A 22463-nucleotide genomic window follows, 5' to 3' on the forward strand; every position below is an offset into this window, starting at 1 on the left:
CCGTCACTGGAACTCCTGTCTACCTCATTCACTTACGTCACTGGAACTCCTGTCCACTTTATTCACTTCCGTCACTGCAAATACTGTTCATTTCATTCACTGTTGTCACTGGAACTCCTGCCCACTTCATTCGCTTTCGTCACTGGAACTGCTGTCCACATCATTCATTTCCGTCACTGGGACTTATGTCCACGTCATTCACTTCTGTCACTGGAACTCATGTCCACTTTATTCACTTCCGTCACCGAAACTTGTGTCCACGTCATTCGCTTTCGTCACTGGAACTGCTGTCCACATCATTCACTTCCGTCACTGAGACTTATGTCCACGTCATTCACTTCCGTCACTGGAACTCCTCTCTACTTCATTCACTTCCGTCACTGGCACTCCTGTCCACTTCATTCACTTCCGTCACTGGAACTCGTGTCCACGTCATTCACTTCCGTCACTGGAACTCCTGTCTACTTCATTCACTTCCGTCACTGGAACTACTGTTCACTTCATTTATATCCGTCACTCAAACTCCTGTGTACTGCATTCACTTCCGCCACTGGAACTTCTGTCCATGTCATACTCTTCCATCACTGGAACTCCTGTGTACTGCATTCACTTCCCTCACTGGAACTTGTGTCCATGTCATTCACTTCCATCACTGGAACTCCTGTCCACTTCATTCACTTCCGTCACTGGAACTCCTGTCCACTTCATTCACTTCCGTCACTGAAACTTGTGTCCACGTCATTCACTTCCGTCACTGGAACCTCTGTCCATTTCATTCCGTCACTGGAGCTCATGTCTACGTTATTCACTTCCGTCACTGGAACTCATGTCTACTTCATTCACTTCCGTCACTGGAACTCGTGTCTACTTCATTCACTTCCGTCACTGGAACTCCTGTCCACTTTATTCACTACCATCACTGGAACTCCTGTCTACGTCATTCACTTCCGTCACTGGAACTCCTGTCCACTTCATTCACTTCCGTCACTGGAACTCCTGTCCACTTTATTCACTTCCGTCACTGAAACTCCTTCCCACTTCATTCACTTCCGTCACTGGAACTGCTGTTTAATTCATTCACTTCCGTTACTGTAACTCATGTCCATGTCATTCACTTCAATCACTGGAACTTCTGTTTACTTCATTTACTTCCCTCACTCAATCTAATTAAAATTAGATGTTGCCTCCACTCGCATACTCGCTACACAAACAATTTAAATTAGATTATCCACGTCATTCACATCTGTCACTGAAACTCCTGTCCACGTCATTCACTTCCGTCACTGGAACTCCTGTCCACTTCATTCACTTCCGTCACTGGAACTCCTGTCCACGTCATTCACTTTCGTTACTGGAACTCCTATCCACGACATTCACTTCTGTCAATGGAACTCATGTCAACTTCATTCACTTCTGTCACTGGTACTCCTGTTCACGTCATTCACTTCCGTCACTGGAACTCATGTTCACTTAATTTTGTCACTGGAACTCCTGTCCACTTTATTCACTTCCGTCAGTTAAACTCCTGTCCACTTCATTCACTTCCGTCACTGGAATTCCTGTCCATTTGATTCACTTCTGTCACTAAAACTCCTGTCCACGTCATTCACTTCCCTCACTGGAACTCATGTCCACGTCATTCACTTCCGTCACTGGGACTTCTGTCCATTTCATTCCGTCACTGAAACTCCTCTCCACTTCCTTCACTTCCGTCACTGGAATTCCTGTCCATTTGATTCACTTCCGTCACTAAAACTCCTGTCCACGTCATTCACTTCCGTCACTGGAACTCCTGTCAACGTCATTCACTTCTGTCACTGGAACTCCTGTCCACTTCATTCACTTCCATCACTGGAACTCCTGTCCACTTCATTGACTAATCCGTCAATAGAACTACTGTCCACGTCATTCACTTCCGTCACTGGAACTCATCTCCACTTTATTCACTTCCGTCACTGAGAAACTCCTGTTCACTTAATTCTGTCACTGGAACTCCTGTCCACTTCATTCACTTTCGTCACTGAATCTCCTGTCCACGTCATTCACTTCCGCCACTGGAACTCATCTCCACTTTATACACTTCCGTCACTGAAACTCCTGTTTACTTCATTTACTTCTCTCACTCAATCTAATTAAAATTAGATGTTGCCTACGCTCGCATACTCGCTACACAAACAATTTAAATTAGATTGTCCACGTCATTCACTTCCGTCACTGGAACTCCTGTCCACGTCATTCACTTCCGTCACTGGAACTCCTGTCAACGTCATTAACTTCCGTCACTGAAACTCATGTCAACTTCATTCACTTCCGTCACTGGAACTCCTGTCCACTTCATTCACTTCCGTCACTGGAACTACTTTTCACTTCATTCACTTCCGTCACTGGAACTTCTGTCCACGTCATTCACTTCCCTCACTGAAACTCCTGTCCACGTCATTCTCTTCCGTCACTGGAACTTGTGTCCACGTCATTCACTTCCGTCACTGGAACTCGTGTCCACTTCATTCACTTCTGTCACTGGAACCCCTGTCCACGTCATTCACTTCCCTCACTGGAACTTCTGTCCACGTCATTCACTTCCGTCACTGGAACTCCTGTCCACATCATTCACTTCCACCACTGGAACTCCTGTCCACATCATTCACTTCCGTCACTGGAACTTCTGTACACATCATTCACTTCCGTCACTGGAACTACTTTTCAATTCATTCACTTCCGTCACTGGAACTTCTGTCCACATCATTCACTTCCGTCACTGGAACTCCTTTCCACGTCATTCACTTCCGTCACTGGAACTACTTTTCACTTCATTCACTTCCGTCACTGGAACTTCTGTCCACGTCATTCACTTCCGTCACTGGAACCCCTGTCCACTTCATTCACTTCCGTCACTGGAACTTGTGTCCAGGTCATTCACTTCCGTCACTGGAACTCCTGTTCACTTCATTCACTTCCGTCACTGGAACTCTTGTTCACTTCATTCACTTCCGTCACTGGAACTCTTGTCCACGTCATTCACTTCCGTCACTGGAACTCCTGTCCACGTCATTCACTTCCATCACTGGAACTCCTGTTCACTTCATTCACTTCCGTCACTGGAACTACTTTTCACTTCATTCACTTCCGTCACTGGAACTTCTGTCCACGTCATTCACTTCCGTCACTGGAACCCCTGTCCACTTCATTCACTTCCGTCACTGGAACTTGTGTCCAGGTCATTCACTTCCGTCACTGGAACTCCTGTTCACTTCATTCACTTCCGTCACTGGAACTCTTGTTCACTTCATTCACTTCCGTCACTGGAACTCCTGTCCACTTCATTCACTGGAGCTTCATTCTACTTCAGCTATGTTTGCTTTGTGACATGCTTTAACATGTCCACACCTGCCACAGTTTGTAGGGACACTAGTCACGTGGGCGTCCTGTAACATTTCCACACCTACCACAGTTTGTAGGGTGACATACATATTTTTTTCTCTGAACTTCCTCGATATGCATGCTGTCCCATCTAACACGAACCCTTTTCAATTCATTTCTATTGTTTATTCGGAGTATGATAAAATATTTTTATGGTTTATTGGGAGTATGACAAAACATTTTCTTCATTATTTATTGGGAGTATGGTAAAACATTTTTATGGTTTATTTGGAGTATGATAAAACATTTTTATGGTTTATTTGGAGTATGATAAAACATTTTTATGGTTTATTTGGAGTATGATAAAACATTTTTATGGTTTATTGGGAGTATGGTAAACATTTTTTATGGTTATTGGGAGTATGATAAAACATTTTTATGGTTTATTGGGAGTATGATAAAACATTTTTATGGTTTATTGGGAGTATGGTAAATATTTTTTATGGTTATTGGGAGTATGATAAAACGTTTTTATGGTTTATTGGGAGTATGGTAAACATTTTTTATGGTTATTGAGAGTATGATAAAACATTTCTATGGTTTATTTGGAGTATGACAAAACATATAGGCTATTGAGAATATATGATAAATCATTTAAAAACGTTTCAATTTTTTTTTTTAAATGTTTTAATAACGTATTCAAAACATTTTCATCGCAATCATGAAAAATAATATAATCAGATATCTATCTAATATTTATCTAATTAATTTTTTAAGGGGGGTGTTCTACCATTAATTTTTAATTTTCAAAGGGGGTCCAGTGGCGGATCTAGACTTTTCTGTAGGAGGGGTTGAGGCCCGAAGGGGGGGATGGGGTATGGAGGTGTTACCCCCTCCTATCAGGGGGGTCCCGGTGGCCTCCACCTGGAAAATTGTAAAAACATTGTTAATGCATTTTATATTTAAATTCGTGTTGCTTCCTTATATTTATATCTGGGTTAGAATAGGTTCTCCGTACAGCTTGCTTGTCGTAAGAGGCGACTAAATGGGGCAGTCTTTATGATGAGACCACAAAAACCAAGGTTCCGTCTCACTGCAGGCGGGGCACGAAAATTAAGATCCCTCCCTGCTCAAAGGCCGTAAGCGCCGAGCGTAAGCCTAAATTTTGCAGCCTTTCCCCGACAATGGTGACGTCTCCATATGAATGAAATATTCTCGAGCGGGACGTTAGATAGCCTAATATCATTCAATCAGTCATATAGTTATCAAAACAAAAGAAGAAGAAAAGAAAAACACGAAGAGCAGGGGGGGGGGGGTGTTCTGACCCCCCCCCCCACCACCTTATAATCCACCACTGGGGTCCTCCCTCAAAATGCGCTATTTTCCCACTTTTTCAAGTTAAGCAAACATTTCTGAAAAGGGGAGGGGGGGGGGGGTGTTCCAACTCCCAGAACAACCCTTTGGATCCGCCATTGTAATTTTGATAGTTGAAAATACAGTGGCGGATCTATCTAAATGATTGTATCTCAAAGTGAGTATCCAAGTCAAAATAATTTTTACATGAATTTTTTGAATTGCGCACCAAAGGTAACGTGCTATATAATTACGTATACATATATGTAATATGCAATACTAAATTGTATACATAAATATCACAGGTACATGTCAAATATATATACTTATATTTACATATATGTAAATGAACTGTTAGTATTTAGTTTATTGTCTTTATATATCTCATATTGTGTAACGTGATTGTATGCCAACATATGTTTGGTGAATCAATAAATAAAATGAAAAATTGTTTCTTAATTTTGTTTTCATTTTCAAATAAAATATCCCATCAATGTATATTTTGAATAGCTTAGAAGATCTAAAATTTTAGGGACTGATTTCATGTTTTGCATCAAAATCATCTTGTGAAATACTTAAACGGTACTATACAATTATGGGGTATTTTGTGCGACAAATTGAGATCGGGTTCGGGATGTATTAAATCTTACCTCCATCGGACTTTATCATAGGGCATAACGATAGTGTCCGAGGGTAGTTCGGGTGCATAGCAACGGACATTTCGGCGGGTAACCGGATAAGAAGGTAAGGCTAGTACGGCGTGTTTTATTATAATTCAGTATACGGTAGTCAGTGTACTTGTCAGGAGGATAGTTATAAAGTTTATATTCTGTTATTGGTGTCGAGATTTGTCCGGGGGTAGGACACGCAGTCTTAAAGCGCCATAGCAAAAGTATGAGTTTATGATTTTCCAAAATGGCGGCCGCAAACAAGTGCGCGCTACCATAAAAAAAAAAGTTAATCCGAGATTTTTTTTACTCTTCCCCTGCCTTTATATTGTGACATGTGCTGGGTAAAACGTATGAAAAACTGACTTCCTTTTCTTCATATTTCGATCTTGATACCGTTTGAGCGAGAACAGCTACCACAGTCACTTGTTTCATTTGAACCTGGCACACTATACTATAACACGAGACGTTTCTGAAACAAGCACCTGTGACACCTACACATATCATGTGATGTTCAGAGTTTTGATCAGGTTCAATTCAAACAATATTTATTTACCAAATACTCTGTTCATCATTGCTTCCCAAGGTCATCTCGTGCATACTGATGATTGTTTTACGTCCTGTCCAGAATTTTCACCCATGTTGTGATGTCACCAGCTGTAGGTGAAGTACCACAAATTTAGACCTATGCTTAGCGCTCAGGGTCATAGCCGTCAGTTTATGCTTTATACCGGTCGCGGTAGCTCTGGTGCAGTGTTCTATGCTTAGCGCTCAGGGTCATAGCCGTCAGTTTATACTTTATACCGGTCGCGGTAGCTCTGTGGTGGAGCGTTCGCTTTGTGACTTGGAGTTTTGAGCACTCAGGGTCATAGCAGTAAGGGTTCTTTATTGTACCAACGCTCGTCGTGACATGGCACCTTCATTTTTAAGTTGTCAACTAACCCGATTAAGGCGGGTTACACCAGGAAAAGATTTTTCTACCAGTAACCCCAATACTTTTTATGACCCAGAGGGTCATACCTTTCACCCGATTTCAGGATTTGGTTTTGTAAAATAGTTCGTGCATGTAATTTCCAGTATGCATCAAAAGCTTGAATCCACATAAACAATGCCAATGGCCATGGTATAAGTTATCAAAGCAAAAAGAATTCCCTCCCTTCTGGGTCTCAAACCCCCAGGCGGCAATTTTGCACATTATGTCAATTCATATGTGGTAGTGATTTTGATTTTGTTTAGGATTTCATATCGCAGTCTAGGTCAAAAACTTTCCAAGCTACGTACTAGTCCGGTTGGGCTAGTTGAATGTAAAATTTACCAGCCCGAAAAAAAATCACTAGTCCAAAATAAAAACAGTTTATTAAAGCAAATATAACTTACAAAAAAAAAAAAAAATGTTTTTGCATAGTAAGAATAAAAACAAAAACAAATAAAAAAAACTTCAGTCATACTCCCACTCATATAATATTAAATTTCTGTCAATTTCAGATTCAAGCAATTTATTTTCAGTCTCCTCCTCCTCATCCTACATTTTTCACAATACTTACACAACATTGTATTTTTTTTCATCGTCAAATTTTAGCTATGGACGGATTAAGGTCCATGATTGAACAAATCCACGCTTTCTCTTTGACTCGTATCTTTCTTCCACACTTCGTTTTTCCCACTCGCCAACAGCGGAAGAGCGACCTGTGTAGGTGACATACGATTCGTACCCAGACCTTTCTCAGGGCTTGAAGCTAATTTTTTATTTCACCAGTCCAGCCGGACTGATGGGGTATAATTTCAACCAATCCGCAGAAAAATTTACCAGTTTAACAAAGTTTTCCAGAAATAATTAAACGTATTTAATTTCGTTAATGTTAACAAAATGAAATTTAGCTCAATATGTCTCAGACAATATTGTAACACTTAAATGTGGGATTTATATTTACGAATCAGATTCGTCTGATATCTACAGATCGAAGCATGCCAAATGTGTGTATAAGATTTCATAAGTATATGCTTTAGAAAATTAACCAGTCCCACCGGACTGACTAAAACAAATGTCAGTCCGCCAGACTTTTAACCAGTCACAGACTGACGGACATATGTTAATTTCGAGCCCTGTTTCTCATTCGTACCTGAGACATTTCGTATCTCTTTTCAGCGTATTAGAGTTTGACATTAAAGATGAAATTACCCGGTACGAAATAGTTTGGACTCGATAAACTGGCAAGCAAAGTCAGCCAATCAAATAACGTTATTATACAAGGTGTTTACAGATTTTTGATAAAGTCCTGTATATATATATAATTATATATATATATGCATTTTTTAAAGAAAAGTTTATACTATTCCGATCGGGCTAGTGCAGCAAAAAATTTACTAGCCCGACAGAAATTTTACTAGAAATAGGGCATCAGTCTAGCGTTTTTCGTCCAGACTGATATCGGTAGATCCAACTTCTACCAGATTGAAAATGTTTCAACAGGATTTGAGTTTGTCGATGAAACAAAATGGATGCTGACATATTTTACAAGGTCATGTATTTAAATCAGCCAATCAGAGATGAGTTACACATGCCCGTATCATTCTAAAGGTGTTTTCCAGTTTGTAAATAGGCCTATGTCAAATTTGGAAATAAGTTTAAACTGAGAACACGTAGGTAGACATAATGATTCTTATTGGTTGTCGAAAATATCCATCCGTCTGAAATATCAACACTTTCCCCTACTAAAGAACACAACATGCACACCTGGGCGTCCCTGAGTCTCCCCGTCTATCATGTAGACAACACACCTGAACGTCCCCGAGTCTCCCCGCCTATCATGTAGACAACACACCTGAACATCCCTGAGTCTCCTCGTCTATCATGTAGACAACACACCTGAACGTCCCTGAGTCTCCCCGTCTATCATGTAGACAACACACCTGGACGTCCCTGAGTCTCCTCGTCTATCATGTAGACAACATTTCTCAATCTTGATCTATCAGACCACTTCTATTCGTATACCCTTTCACTTGTATTCATATACTTTTTAGTTCACCTGAGCTGAAAGCTCAAGTGAGCTTTTCTGATCGCTTTTTGTCCGTTGTCTGTCCGTCCGTCTGTATGTCTGTCCGTCTGTCTGTTAAACTTTTCACATTTTCGACTTCTTCTCCAGAACCACTGGGCCAATTTCAACCAAACATGGCCAAAAGCATCTTTGGGTGAAGGGCTTTCAAGTTTGTACAAATGAAGGGCCATGTCCCTTTCAGAGGGGATATAATCACAAAAATGCAAAAATAGGGTGGGGTCATTTAAAAATCTTCTTCTCAAAAACCACTGGGCCAGAAGAGCTGAAATTTGCCTGAAAGCTTCCTGACATATTGCAAATTCTAGTTCAAATCATGGCCCCCGGTAGTAGGATGGGGTCACAAGGGGGGATCAAAGTTTTACATACAGATATATAGGAAAAATCTTTAAAAATCTTTTCCCCAAGAACCACTGAGCCAGAAAAGCTGAGATTTATATGAAAGCTTCCTGATATAGTACAGATTCTAAATTGTTAAAATCATGGCCCCCGGGGGTCAGATGGGGCCACAATAGGGGGTCAAAGTTTTACATACAGATATATAGGAAAAATCTTTAAAAATCTTTTCCCCAAGAACCACTGAGCCAGAAAAGCTGAGATTTATATGAAAGCTTCCTGATATAGTACAGATTCTAAATTGTTAAAATCATGGCCCCGGGGGTTGGATGGGGCCACAATAGGGGGTCAAAGTTTTTATTTTTTGTTTGTTTTTTGTTGTTGTTTTTTTTGTTTTTTTTTTATTTTTTATAGTGCAGATTCAAGTTTGTTAAAATCATGGACCCCGGGGATTGGATGGGGCGTCAAGGGGGGCATCAAAGTTTTACATACAAATTTATAGGAAAAATCTTTTAAAATCTTCTTCCCAAGAACCACTGAGCCAGAAAAGCTGAGGTTTATATGAAAGCTTCCTGATATAGTGCAGATTGTAAATTGTTAAGATCATGGCCCCTGGGGGTCGGATGGGGCCACAATAGGGGGTCAAAGTTTTACATACAAATATATAGGAAAAATCTTTAAAAATCTTCTTCCCAGAACCACTAAGCCAGAAAAGCTGAGATTTATATGAAAGCTTTCTGATATAGTGCAGATTCAGGTTTGTTAAAATCATGCCCCCCCCCCCCCCCCCTGGGGTAGGATGGGGCCACAATAGGGGATCAAAGTTTTACATACAAATATATAGGGAAAATCTTTAAAAATCTTCTTCTCAAGAACCATTGGGCCAAAGAAGTTCACAATTACATGAAAGCTTTCTGACATAGTGTAGATTCAAGTTTGCAAAAACCATGGCCTCCAGGGGAAGGTTTGGGCCATAATAGGGACTACGGTTTTACATGCAAATAGATATGGAAAATCTTCTGATATGGACCAAGGTGACTCAGGTGAGCGATGTGGCCCATGGGCCTCTTGTTGTGTCGCCTGCGTTACATGCAGTGGCGACATATAGGGATCACTATCCGTCGTCTGGCGTCGTCGTCACAAAAAATTTCTGTCACAGTTTTCTGAAGAACCACATGGGGCAACTCCCTGATATTTGGCACAGAGCATCAGTGTGGCCAACTGTATTGTGCAAGACATTTTCGAATCTGTCGCTTATCAACTTCCTGTTTGCCGGGACTTAGAATTTTTATTTTATGATTAACTGAAGGACAGTATTTTTATGTACAAAAGGACAGTATTTGTAATTCCCATACTGAAGGACAGTATATGTGATTTCAGAACAGCACTAATTATGATTTTTCTTGAGAAACAGTAAATTGGATATATAAAAAGACAACGAGACTAAGCAGTAAACCCAACAGATAACTAGTACTTATTGTAACGGGGACCGTTACAGATGTTCCCCAAACATTCCCCCATTTAGCAAGTGGTGTCATTTATTTCAGTACAACTGGTTTTGACAATTGCAAACTGTGAAACATGTGAATATATAACTATTTTATAACGTTCAGTCCATTTCATGCTAATACAAATCAGTTATAAAGATCTGAGAGTTTAGTGCACGTGCACGTACGTGCATACACGTGCATATAAATAATTCGACCATCTCGATACATTAGAAATCTTACTATATGAGTACAAGAGAAGTTTCACAACTGTTCAATGAAAAACGAGAAATTAACGGCAACTCAAAACTACAAACACCGAAATCAATGCACGTGCATACACGTGTGCGTGAGTAAGACACAGCAATTTTGTTGATGCTATTCAATAGACATTTGAACAATATACTTACTATATGAATTTGGTATCGATTGCTTCACTCATAAGAAAGTTATTGGGATTTCAAAATCGTCCAATCAGAATTAAGCGCACGTGCATGCACGTGCAGGAAGGTGATTTTGACCCTAATAATAAATTGAAAGGTACCAAAGATACCTGAAACCTAAATTTCAAACGTATTCATTGCAATCTAAAAATGTTATAGACCAATACTTAAATTTAGACGTCAAAAATTACAATGCATGTGCATTCACGCGCATGCAATTTTGATTATGGAAAATTTGTTGAACCATTTCATAGGCATTCATATCATAGATCCTCAGGGTAAATTTGAATTCATTTCAGTTTTTAATTCAATAGTTATGACCATTTTAGTATCCGAAAAATGAAAGAAAAGCTATGCACGTGCATACACGCGCACGTGAGTACGACCCAGCATCAATGTTGATGTCATTCAATAGACATTTGATAGATATACTTACAGTATAAATTTCATATTGTTTCCATCATTTATAAGAAAGTTATGGCGATTTTAAAATCGTCCAATCACAATTTAGCACACGTGCATGCATGTGCCGGATAGTTAATATGACTGTACTCATTTGTTGAGAATGTCAAGATACATACACAATACAAGTTTGAAAAGATTTTGACAAAAAACAAAAAAGTTATGGTCATTGAATTAATTGAACCTTCAAAAGACAATGCACGTGCATGCGCATGCGCGTTTGCAATTTTTGTTACATCGATCTGTAGATATTTGGCATGTCTACCTATCCTGTATATATCATCAAATTGTATTAATTTACATGAAAGTTATAAACGGTTTTGTATTATCCAATCAAATTGAAGCACACGTGCATGCGCGTGCAGAATTGAAATTTTGACGATGCCAAACGGTTAAGGGTGTCAAGTTATTCCTGCAATATAAATATCAAACGATTTCATTGAAAAATAAAAAAGTTAGACGCATTCCAAAGTTTGTAAACAAAAAATCCAATGCACATGCATGCATTTTCAGACAAAATGATGTTCGTTCCGCACATCTACAAAGAGTATTCTATCATCCTAAAAAGGTTTCGTCTTGATCCCTTAAGTAGTTTCTGAGAACACTCATGGACATAAAAGGGTGACAAGAATAAAGAAAGAATAATAATAATAACTAGTACTTATTGTAACGGGGACCGTTACACATGTTCCCCAAACATTCCCCCATTTAGTAAGTGGTGACATTTATTTCAGTACAAGTGGTTTTGACTATTGCAAACTGTGGAGCATGTGAATATATAACTATCTTATAACATTCAGTCCATTTTATACTAGTTCAAATCAGTTATAAAGATCTGAGAGTTTTGTGCACGTGCATATAAATCATTCGACCATCTCGATACATTAGAAGTCTTACAATATGAGTACAAGAGAAGTTTCACAACTGTTCAATGAAAAACGAGAAATGAACGGCAACTCAAAACTACAAAGACCGAAATCAATACACGTGCATACACGTGCGCGTGAGTACCACACAGCAATTTTGTTGATGCTATTCAATAGACATTTGAACAATATACTTACTTCACAACTGTTCAATGAAAAACGAGAAATTAACGGCAACTCAAAACTACAAAGACCGAAATCAATGCACGTGCATACACGTGCACGTGAGTACCACACAACAATTTTGTTGATGCTATTCAATAGACATTTGAACAATATACTTACTATATGAATTTGGTATTGATCGCTTCACTCTTGAGAAAGTTATTGGGATTTCAAAATCGTCCAATCAGAATTAAGCGCACGTGCATGCACGTGCAGGGAAGTGATTTTGAGACTATTAGTAAATTGAGAGGCCCAAAACATACTTACAACCTAATTTTCAAACCTATTCATTGCACTCCCAAAATGTTATAGACCAATACTTAAATTTAGAAGTCAAAAATTACAATGCACGCGCATTCACGCGCACGCGATTTTGATAATGGAAAATTTGTTGACACCATTTCACAGACATTCATATCATAGATCCTCAGGGTAAATTTGAATTCATTTCAGTTTTTAATTCAATAGTTATGACCATTTTAGTACCCGAAAAATGAAAGAAAAGCTATGCACGTGCATACACGGGCACGTGAGTATGACTCAGCATCAATGTTGATGTCATTCAATAGACATTTGATAGATATACCTACAGTATAAATTTCATATTGATTCCATCATTTATAAGAAAGTTATGGCGATTTGAAAATCGTCCAATCACAATTTAGCACACGTGCATGCACGTGCCGGATGGTAATTATGACTGTACACTTTTGTTAAGAATATCAAGATACATACACAATACAAGTTTGAAAAGATTTTGACAAAAAACAAAAAAGTTATGGTCATTGAAAGAATTGAACTTTCAAAAGACAATACACGTGCGTGCGCATGCGCGTTTGCAATTTTTATTACATCGATCTGTAGATATTTGACATGTCTACCTATCCTGTAAATATAATTAAATTTCCTTGATTGGCATGAATGTTATAAACGGTTTTGTATTATCCAATCAAATTGAAGCACACGTGCATGCGCGTGCAGAATTGAAATTTTGACGATGCCAAACAGTTAAGGGTCCCATGTTATACCTAGGATATAAATAGCAAACGATTTCATTGAAAAATAAAAAAGTTAAACTGATTCTAAAGTTTCTAAACAAAAAATCCAATGCACGTGCATGCACATGCATGCATTTTCAGACAAAATGACATTCGTTCCGCACATCTACATATGCTATACTATCATCCTAAAAAGGTTTCATATTGATCCCTTGAGTAGTTTCTGAGAACACTCGTGGACAAAAAAGTCCCAAGAAGAAAGAAAGAATAATAATAATAACTAGACACGATCTCGTTGCAAGCAACGAGTAGGTCTTCCGTCCGATTTGTTGATGCACTCGGAGTTAAAAAAAAAAAAGAAAGACAAATGAGTCCCAATTTAGTTTCCGACTTTAAGACACTTTAGATATAATCAATTTTTCATATCATAAGCTTCTGAAGCAAAGTTGCGGTGAAATTCGTTTGAAATTCGACTCTCCTGGCGAGCCATAAGGCCCGCGGGCCTATTTCTTGATGTCATTTGTTAGCCCTCTATAGACTCAACAACTTTAGTTCTATATGTCTTTACAAAATATTTACCTGTAAAAAGTTATTGAGATCGACCGATATCGACAAAAAATCGACTCTACAGGCGAGCCATTAGGACCATAGGCCTATTTCTTGATATCAATCGATAGATCTCGATAAACTGAACAACTTTTGTTCAATATGTCCTTACAAAATATTTACCAGTTACAAGTTTTTGAAATCGACTGATATCGACAAAAATCGACTCTACAGGCGAGCCATGAGGCCCACAGACCCATTTTTTGATATTGATCGATAGGTTATGACACATTGAACAACTTTTGTTCAATAATGCTTTTCAAAAAATATGTCGTTGTCAAGATATGAGGCGTCAAATATTTACGATTTTGGCCCTTAAAATCTCTAATTACGTAACATATGACCTACTTTTTGATTTGATAAGATCAAGCTCGTTGAGATGAACATTTCCGCTTCTACAACTTATTATAAAATATTAATAGTTTCTGAGATATTCTCAAAAACATTTGGACCCTTCTGAACCCCTAATTTAAAGGGCCAGCCCGTTTTGCTTGATATCGTAAGAAAGGCCTTGTCATTTTAAACATTTTTTGCTCAACAAGTATTTAGAAATTCTTTACCGTTCTCGAGTTATCTCTACAAGAAATATTTAGGGGCCAAACTGTAGCTCCCTAATGGGGCCACATAGGGAAAAAACGAAATCTACATATTGTTTAGATTATCATTCTGAACCACTTTTGTTCAATAATGCTTTTCAAAATATTTGTCGTTTTCAAGATATGAGGCGTCAATTATTTATGATTTTGGCCCTTAAAATCCCTTATTACGTAACATATGACCTACTTTTTGATTTGATAAGAACAAGCTCGTTTAGATGAACATTTCCGCTTCAATGACTTATTACAAAATATTAATAGTTTCTGAGATATTCTCATAAACCTTTGGACCCTTCTGGGCCCCTCATTTAAAGGGTCAGCCCCTTTTGCTTGATATCGTAAGAAAGGTCATGACATTTCAAACATTTTTTGTTCAACAAGTATTTAGAAATTCTTTACCGTTCTCGAGTTATTTCTAGAAGTAATTTTTAGGGGCCAAACTGTAGCTCCCTAACGGGGCTACATAGGGTAAAAACGAAATATGCATATTGTTCAGATCATCATTCTGAACAACTTTTGTTCTTTATTGCTTTTCCAAATATTTGTCGTTTTCGAGATACAAGGGGTAAAAAATTTATGGTTTTGGCCCTTAAAATCCCTTATTACGTAACATATGACCTAAATTTTTATATGAATAGATTTGGATTGTTGAGATGAACATTTTTTGTTCTTTGACTTATACCAAAATATTAACGATTTTTGAGATATTTGATCTAGACTTTGAGCCCTTCTAGATCCCTAATTTAAGGGGCTAGCCCCTAAATCTTGATATTTTCGAAAAGATCTCGTAAATGTGCACAACTTTTGTTCTACATGTCTTAACAAAATATTTGCAAGAAAAAAGATATTGGAGATCAAAGGTCAAAAATCGCCGAAATCGGCGAAAAATTTTGGCATCCATTTTTTCAGGTCCAGGCGAGCGTTTAGGCAAATCGCCTCCGGTAAAATCGAATCCCCCACAAATCTTCTAAAATGTTTACTCTATCTTGTGTAGAAATTTCAAGACTCTAGCTTCAAAACTGACGGAGGAGATGTGTGGACAACAAGGCCCTTCAAAAAGTCACTAAAAGAGAGATAACTCCTGACCGGAAGTGACGTCAAGCACGAAATTTTGCAAGCAAAGTCTCGTCACCAAAAGACATCTTTCCTGAAAATTTCGTGAAAATCGATCGAGAAATGGCTGAGAAAAACGCGTGTACTACCAAGGAAAATAATAATAATAATAATGAAGAAGAAGAACGCGAACAATAATAGTAAGGTCTTCCGCAGGAGACGGAAGACCTTAATAATAATAATAATAATGAAGAAAAAGAACACAAACAATAATAGTAAGGTCTTCCGCAGGAGACGGAAGACCTTAATAATAATAATAAGAAAAGTGAAAAATCAACAATAGAATAATAGAAGGTTCTTCCGCTGAAGACGGAAGACCCTAATAATAATAATAAGAAAAGTGAAAAATCAACAATAGAATAATAGAAGGTTCTTCCGCTGAAGACGGAAGACCCTAATAAGAAACAGAGTAAAAACAATATGTTCCCAAACTTTGTTTGGGGAACATAATAATAATAATAAGAAACAGAGTAAAAACAATATGTTCCCAAACTTTGTTTGGGGAACATAAATATGTATAACACAAATATCAAAGTAGGAAAAGGAAAGCCTAGCATCAGCAAACTATATAAAATTTGAGAGTGATAAAACATATAAAGTGAGGACAATTTTTAATCATATGACCATAAACGTGACCCACAGCATACGAAAGATGTAGATACAAAATATTAGATTAGAACAAGTGGTGTGAAGACATGTTCTCTCAAAACCATTTTTTTCACAATTTGAAATAGAGTATTAGATTGGTGTCCATATAGCTATATTTACATTTGCCAATGCACTTCCTTATATGACAGTACTAATGAAATCGATGTTCAATTTCGTATGACATGAATTTGGTCACGTGATCAGTTTGTTCTTGCGTATGAATACAATCACCGCTTCAAAAGTCAGTTCCTGTATTTTCACCTGGGTTCTTGCTTATGCAATGCAGTGGGGGATTTAGACACCCCCCTCACTCTCGCCACAAATTTAAATAATAGAAATAGTGCGAGTAAAATTCCAGATTGGCACCCAAAATGGCTGAGTATTTTGGTTAATACTTGACTTTCACCCCCACCCCCCTTCGTAAAACCTGGATCCGCCACTGCAATGATATCATAACAGAAACAAACGCAGCAGGATATTTATACAGATTTTATTTTGTAAACAAACAAGAATTTCATCAATTTATAAAAGAGAAACATTAAACATATCATTCTGTTGTTTCATTTTATACAGTTTTAAATACCGTCTTCAACTTCTGCATGGCGATTTTATAAAGTTCTATGATATTGGAAGCGAAAACATGTAGACAGAGTTATAAGCCTATTTACTTTATGATGATAAGTTAACCTGTTGTTTCCTGGCATTGCTTCCATCACGGCTATGACTCGCCATGATCGTAAGTGAGGCTGGTTTCGAGGCTCGAAAAATTTAGATGTTCATGTCAGGGTACCGGTGCGAGTCTTCATTAAAATCCTACAACAGAAATTTCTCAAGTGAACAAAAACTCCGTCAGTTCGTTTTTATTTTCTTTTACACACACTGAAGGTAAATAAAAGACGCAACCTACCTGCGCTTTGTCTAAATCTGTCCTACTGTCTTGAATCGTCTCCTGCATGTCTACGTTTACCGCGAGTCCTAACGATGAACATACCGTTGTTTCTTTCCAAAAAGCTGACTTAAGAGCTTAACGTTAACTTGACCCATCATATCCACCATCAATTCTCTCAGATCCTTTGAATTTCTTTCGAAATCTGTGATCAACAAACGTTTTCAACTTAGTAAGCTAGACCGACACCAGTTTCTCCATCGCTGATCGCGACCAAATCACACCACGGATGTAGTTTACTCTTCTTGTCGTCATTTCAGTTAACGCTCTAAATTACCTTTATTTTACACAGGTTTCGTCTTTTTTTAACATTTTCAATTAAATATCTCTCTCTTATATTCTCTTTTATATTGTTCCTAATTTTTTATTCGATAAAACTCTAACGAACTATATTTTGTGTTCTACGATGGTCTAGAAGAGAGAGAGTATACTATATTTAACATTACTGACTGTGGAAAAAAAACCGGTCTCGGGTATGTGTATAACTGTTGCATAACACTTCCTGTCTGCTTCAACGCCCAAGACCTCGATCAGCGCACGCTCTACCCGTGAAACTGCTAAGACAACATTAGACACGCCACATGAACACCGCTTGGTATTCAATACCAATAAAGCATCAATCTAATTAAAATGAAATATTTAATCGATCCAAATTTCAAATTGTCAAATTTTAATTACATTTTTAGGGCTTTGAATATCTGAGAGAGAGAGAGAGAGAGAGAGAGAGAGAGAGAGAGAGAGAGAGAGAGAGAGAGAGAGAGATTGTGAGAGAAAGGCATTGCATATTTTAAGGGAGGTAATGTAATACCACAAAGTAGATAACGAGTAAAACGCACTTTTGGGGTATACGCCACCCCTGTCGTATATGTGTGGCCTTACTCTACAAAGTATGATGGATTTTGATGGATTTTGATTCAACATGCAATTAGAGAGTAATTTCGATGATGCTGACATTCATATGTACCGTAATAAAAGGAATAGTTGTAAGCGAGGAAACCAGCACTTGACGAAGGAATTGTTAGAGACATTTACAATTTTGACATCCTGTATGCAACGCGTTGAACATATATACACAGGGTCTTCTCCCCTGCGTGTTGTTTTAAGAACACGTGCAGCACGGACCCGACAGGTGTACATATATAAGTGAAGTTCGATTGAAGTTGGAAAACAAAATTTTTTCTTTTAGCATAATATAAAACTTACATTTTTTTATTCCTATAACATACAAAATAATATTTTGTTATGAATAAATGTTTGAACCAATTCTCGAAGTCTACACAAACGCCATTAAAACAGACAGAACATATTAATCTTGCACTCATATACGGTCATTGTATTATATTTTTATTGTCAAAATTATTAGGACACAGCTCCTAATCCAAGATACATTATCATTATATGTAGCATAAAATACTATTAATAAAAAACAAATTAAATGCTGGGGTGTTTTTTTGTTGTTGTTTTTTTGGTGTTTTTTCCCTGAGAATTAAAAAAATTGGAGGTGTATAAATATGTTAATTAAATCCCAAGTATATCTGGTTTTAGTAGGGACCAATATAGGTCCCTAATTTATTTTCTTATTTTTTCTTAAATGATTTATTTAAAATACCAGTATGTAATGCGAGATAGCTGTCCATAAGCAAGCCATACGCATTTTCTGCCGACGAATAAAATAGCTATTGTACAGGTAGTTTGTCCTAACAGGTAAATAACGGTACTTCACACTGCGGCGGTATAAATCTGCCCCGTGATGAAATCCCGCAGAGGGATAACACAGGAAGGATTAACACACCTCGGGGGGAGCGCGGTCTAATACGGGACCAGCGTTGTCCGTAGTGTACATGTACATAGGGTGTTAAGGATCAGAGGGTGCATATACTACAAATGTGAAGTGATAGATAGAAAGGTGTATACTAGTACAGAAAAAAGATTACATGCTTCATGAACAAGAATTAAAGCAGGCAGAGCTTACTTGCAGCTTGAAGTGGAGAAAATAGCTTAATGCTAATATATGTATCTGCACTGTATAAAAGCATAGACGCAGCATACATACATAAAGTTATACAATGTAAATCAAGAAAAAAGTTTCTATAATTATTTTTCCAATGCAATATATTCAAACAAAATAAAATAATTTACCTACATACCTACCCAGACTGAAAATGGTGGGTTGGGGAAGGGCAAACATATTTTTAATGTTGGCCTTATTGTGTTTCTTATGTACCAGAATGTCTTTTAAATTTTGTCTCTTTTAAATCCAATGACCACACACATGTGAGAAAAACTAAATGCATAGTGATGTAGAGGAGGAAGGCCTCTACCAAAATTGTAAATTTCATGATCCCTGGGGTAGGGGCTCTTACCCCAGGGCAGGGTCAAACTTCTTGTATAGTGTTTATGTGTAAAACACTTAATTGACATCTTCTTTAATGCTATGGTACTAAATTGAAAGTAAATAGATATTTAGAAAGAAAAGGTAGTTCTTTACCAAAATTGTAAATTTGATGATCCCAGGGATAGGGGTTTTGGTATGAGGGTGGGACCAAAATGGTCAGTTATTAAATGTGTGAACAATAGACATTTTAAAAAATTTCTTGATAACTATCAGTTCAATTCTTTTCAAATTTGGTATGAAAAAATATTTGGAAGAAAGGGAACATAAATTGTAAATTTTAGGATTCCTGGGGCCTATGGGGAAGGGCAAAAACTGCCCAAAAATGACCAATTTTCAAAAATCTTCTCCTCAAGAACCACTCACATGTATGAAAAACTTAAATGCATATTGATGTAGAGCAAGAAGTCCTCTACCAAAATTGTAAATTTCATGATCCCGTGGGTAGGTATTCTGACCTCATGGCAGGGCCAAACTCGTTATATAGTGTTTATGTGTAAAACACTTAAATAACATTTACTTTAGTGCTTTTGATACTAAATTGAAACAAAATGGATAGAGCAGGTAGTCTTTTACCAAACTTGTAAATTTGATTTTCCCCTGGCGAGTAAGGGGTTTGACCCCCAGAATGGGGCCAAATTTAGTATATAGTATTTATGTGTAAGTTTGCTGATACTGTATAAAATCTAAATGCATACCGTACTTATATAGAAATAGCAGAAAAGGATGTACAAAAAATGGTGAATTTCACAACCCAGGGTTATGACTTTAGGATGAGTCCAAATTAGTCATATATTTTGATGTTTTAATGTTAATACACTTATCATCTAAAGCCTTTCATCAGTGTACAGCGGGTTTTTTTCCCCTTATAAAACTGCTACCGATAAACGGTATCATTCCCAATGCCAAAAACCATTGATTTTTTCCCAATTTTGAGACTAAAAATTCCCAATTTACTTGCCGAAAAATAGACCGCTGACATCGTAATTTACTTGGTCTGAAACGTTGTACAAATTAACTAAAATGTTCACTTCCTGTATTAAATCGAAAGTACAGATCATGGCAGTGTGCATGTTTTGTAGAGCTACGACGATTCTAAAACGAGCTTACGACGATTCCCTATGTCTCACAACAGCAAATATTACCGTAAAAAAGTTTGTAAAGAGATGACTACTTCTTGTTTTGTTCTCTTTTTTCTTTTCTTTTAGTTAAAATCATTTGCCGATACATTGGTAAAAAATTCCCAATTTGTTTGATTTTGATGCTATTTTTCCCAATTGAATGGGTACCGGTACCAGTACCAATGGGTAGAAAAAAATTGCTGCTGTATGCACTTTTGAGGACAGTGAAGTTTTAAGAACACATCTTGTTTTATACTGTTGCTGAACATTAGAATTTAGCTTAGATATTCAGAACAGGGAATTTTTTCTAGATAGCATAGACCATGGAAGTAGTGATACTTTTTCACTAGTATTCAGGTGACCAATAAGGCCTGTGGGCCTTTCGTTTTTAAAAGGAAGTAGAATGAAAGTCACAATAAAGATATTTATATGATCTCTTATTTAGAAATTTGATTTAAACTTGCAGTGTCCCTGTTACATCACTCTATGTTAATGAATTTAATTTTAATTGTATTTCAATTGTTTCAAGTGTCACTATCTCGGCCTGCCTAGTTAACATGATCCTGATACCAATCTTCAGTTTGCAACAACATTTATAGTGATGTCTTTAGTTTGAAAAATTGGACACAAAGCTTTGAGTGATGTAACGCGAATTCCTTGACAGTGAATTTTGGATCATATCATTTCTTGTTTTTCCTACAGGTGACAATACTTAGATGTAGTGCAGGGCATCATAAAGGGAGAAGAAAGGATTGACATGTGGTAGTATAAACAGCTGTATCATTAATTCTTAGACATCATGATTTTAGAACAATTTAGAGGTCACCAGAATTTGTCATCAGGAAACTGTGTATCTGTAAATGTTTCACATTTTTAGCTCACCTGAGCTGGAAACTCAAGTGAGATATTCTGATCACTTTTTGTGCACTGTCTGTCTGTTCGTCTGTATGCACAGTTTTCACCTATTCAATTTCTCCAGAACCACTGTGACAATATCAATTAAACTTGGTACAAATGATCCTTGGAAGAAAGCCCTTAGGGGAATCAAGTTCTTGAAAGGAAGAGTCATGATCCCTTCAAAATGGAGATAATCAAGAAAATGGAAAAAATAGGGTGGAGTCATTTGAAAATTTTCTCAAGAACCGTTGGGCCAAAAAAGTTGAAACTTGCATAAAGGCTTCGTGACATGGGTACCATCAAGTTTGTTCAAATCACGGCCTCCAAGGACAGGGTGGGATATTTTAGGGGATAGGAGTTTTACTTGAGTGTATATAACAAACATCTTTGAAAACGTTCTTGTCAAGAACAACGGAGCTCCGTGTAGTACTGTCATGTTGATATATGCAAGGATACCCAGGTAGTGTAGATTCAAATGTGATGAAATCAGTACCCCCAAATCCAGAACCCTGTGGATAGTGAGTGTTCACAATAGGGATCCAAGTTTTGGATGATAATATATATAGGAAAATATTCTTTTCAACAACAGTAAATCCATGATCGGTCATTATGACAAGACCTTACATTTCATACCATGATTGTTGACCTTTTAACCTTGTATTTCAGTTATGTTGTAACATTTGGGGCAAGAAAAACAAAGAACAGCTGAACAATAGCAGGGCGAAGGTAACTCAGGTGAGTGATTGTGGCTCACAGGCCTCTTGTTTTCTCCCCAGTCAACCATTGCAGTCTTTGCATTGTTTTAACACATGCACTTCAGGCAGGTGTATCCATCTTTCATTTGAATTGATTGTATCGGACAAAAATAGAAACATCACAGAAAAAAGTATAAT

At 37.5% G+C, this 22463-nt stretch overlaps 1 protein-coding gene across 4 annotated transcripts in view; it reads left to right on the forward strand.

The window, feature by feature from the left end:
- The first annotated feature begins 5391 nt into the window (after positions 1 to 5391).
- The window catches only part of LOC130046518 (uncharacterized), a 121275-nt gene continuing 104203 nt past the window's right edge, over positions 5392 to 22463 (forward strand). For 2 of the 4 annotated variants that reach the window (XM_056147860.1, XM_056147862.1), the window contains exons 1-3: positions 5392 to 5457; positions 21376 to 21435; positions 22237 to 22305. The gene's annotated coding sequence lies outside the window, so the exon portion shown is untranslated. Of the gene's footprint in view, positions 5458 to 21375; positions 22306 to 22463 lie in introns of all 4 variants that reach the window. The other 2 variants (XM_056147859.1, XM_056147861.1) reach the window with 1 other exon arrangement.

Source organism: Ostrea edulis, chromosome 8, assembly GCF_947568905.1.
Source record: "Ostrea edulis chromosome 8, xbOstEdul1.1, whole genome shotgun sequence".
NCBI classification, from domain to species: domain Eukaryota; kingdom Metazoa; phylum Mollusca; class Bivalvia; order Ostreida; family Ostreidae; genus Ostrea; species Ostrea edulis.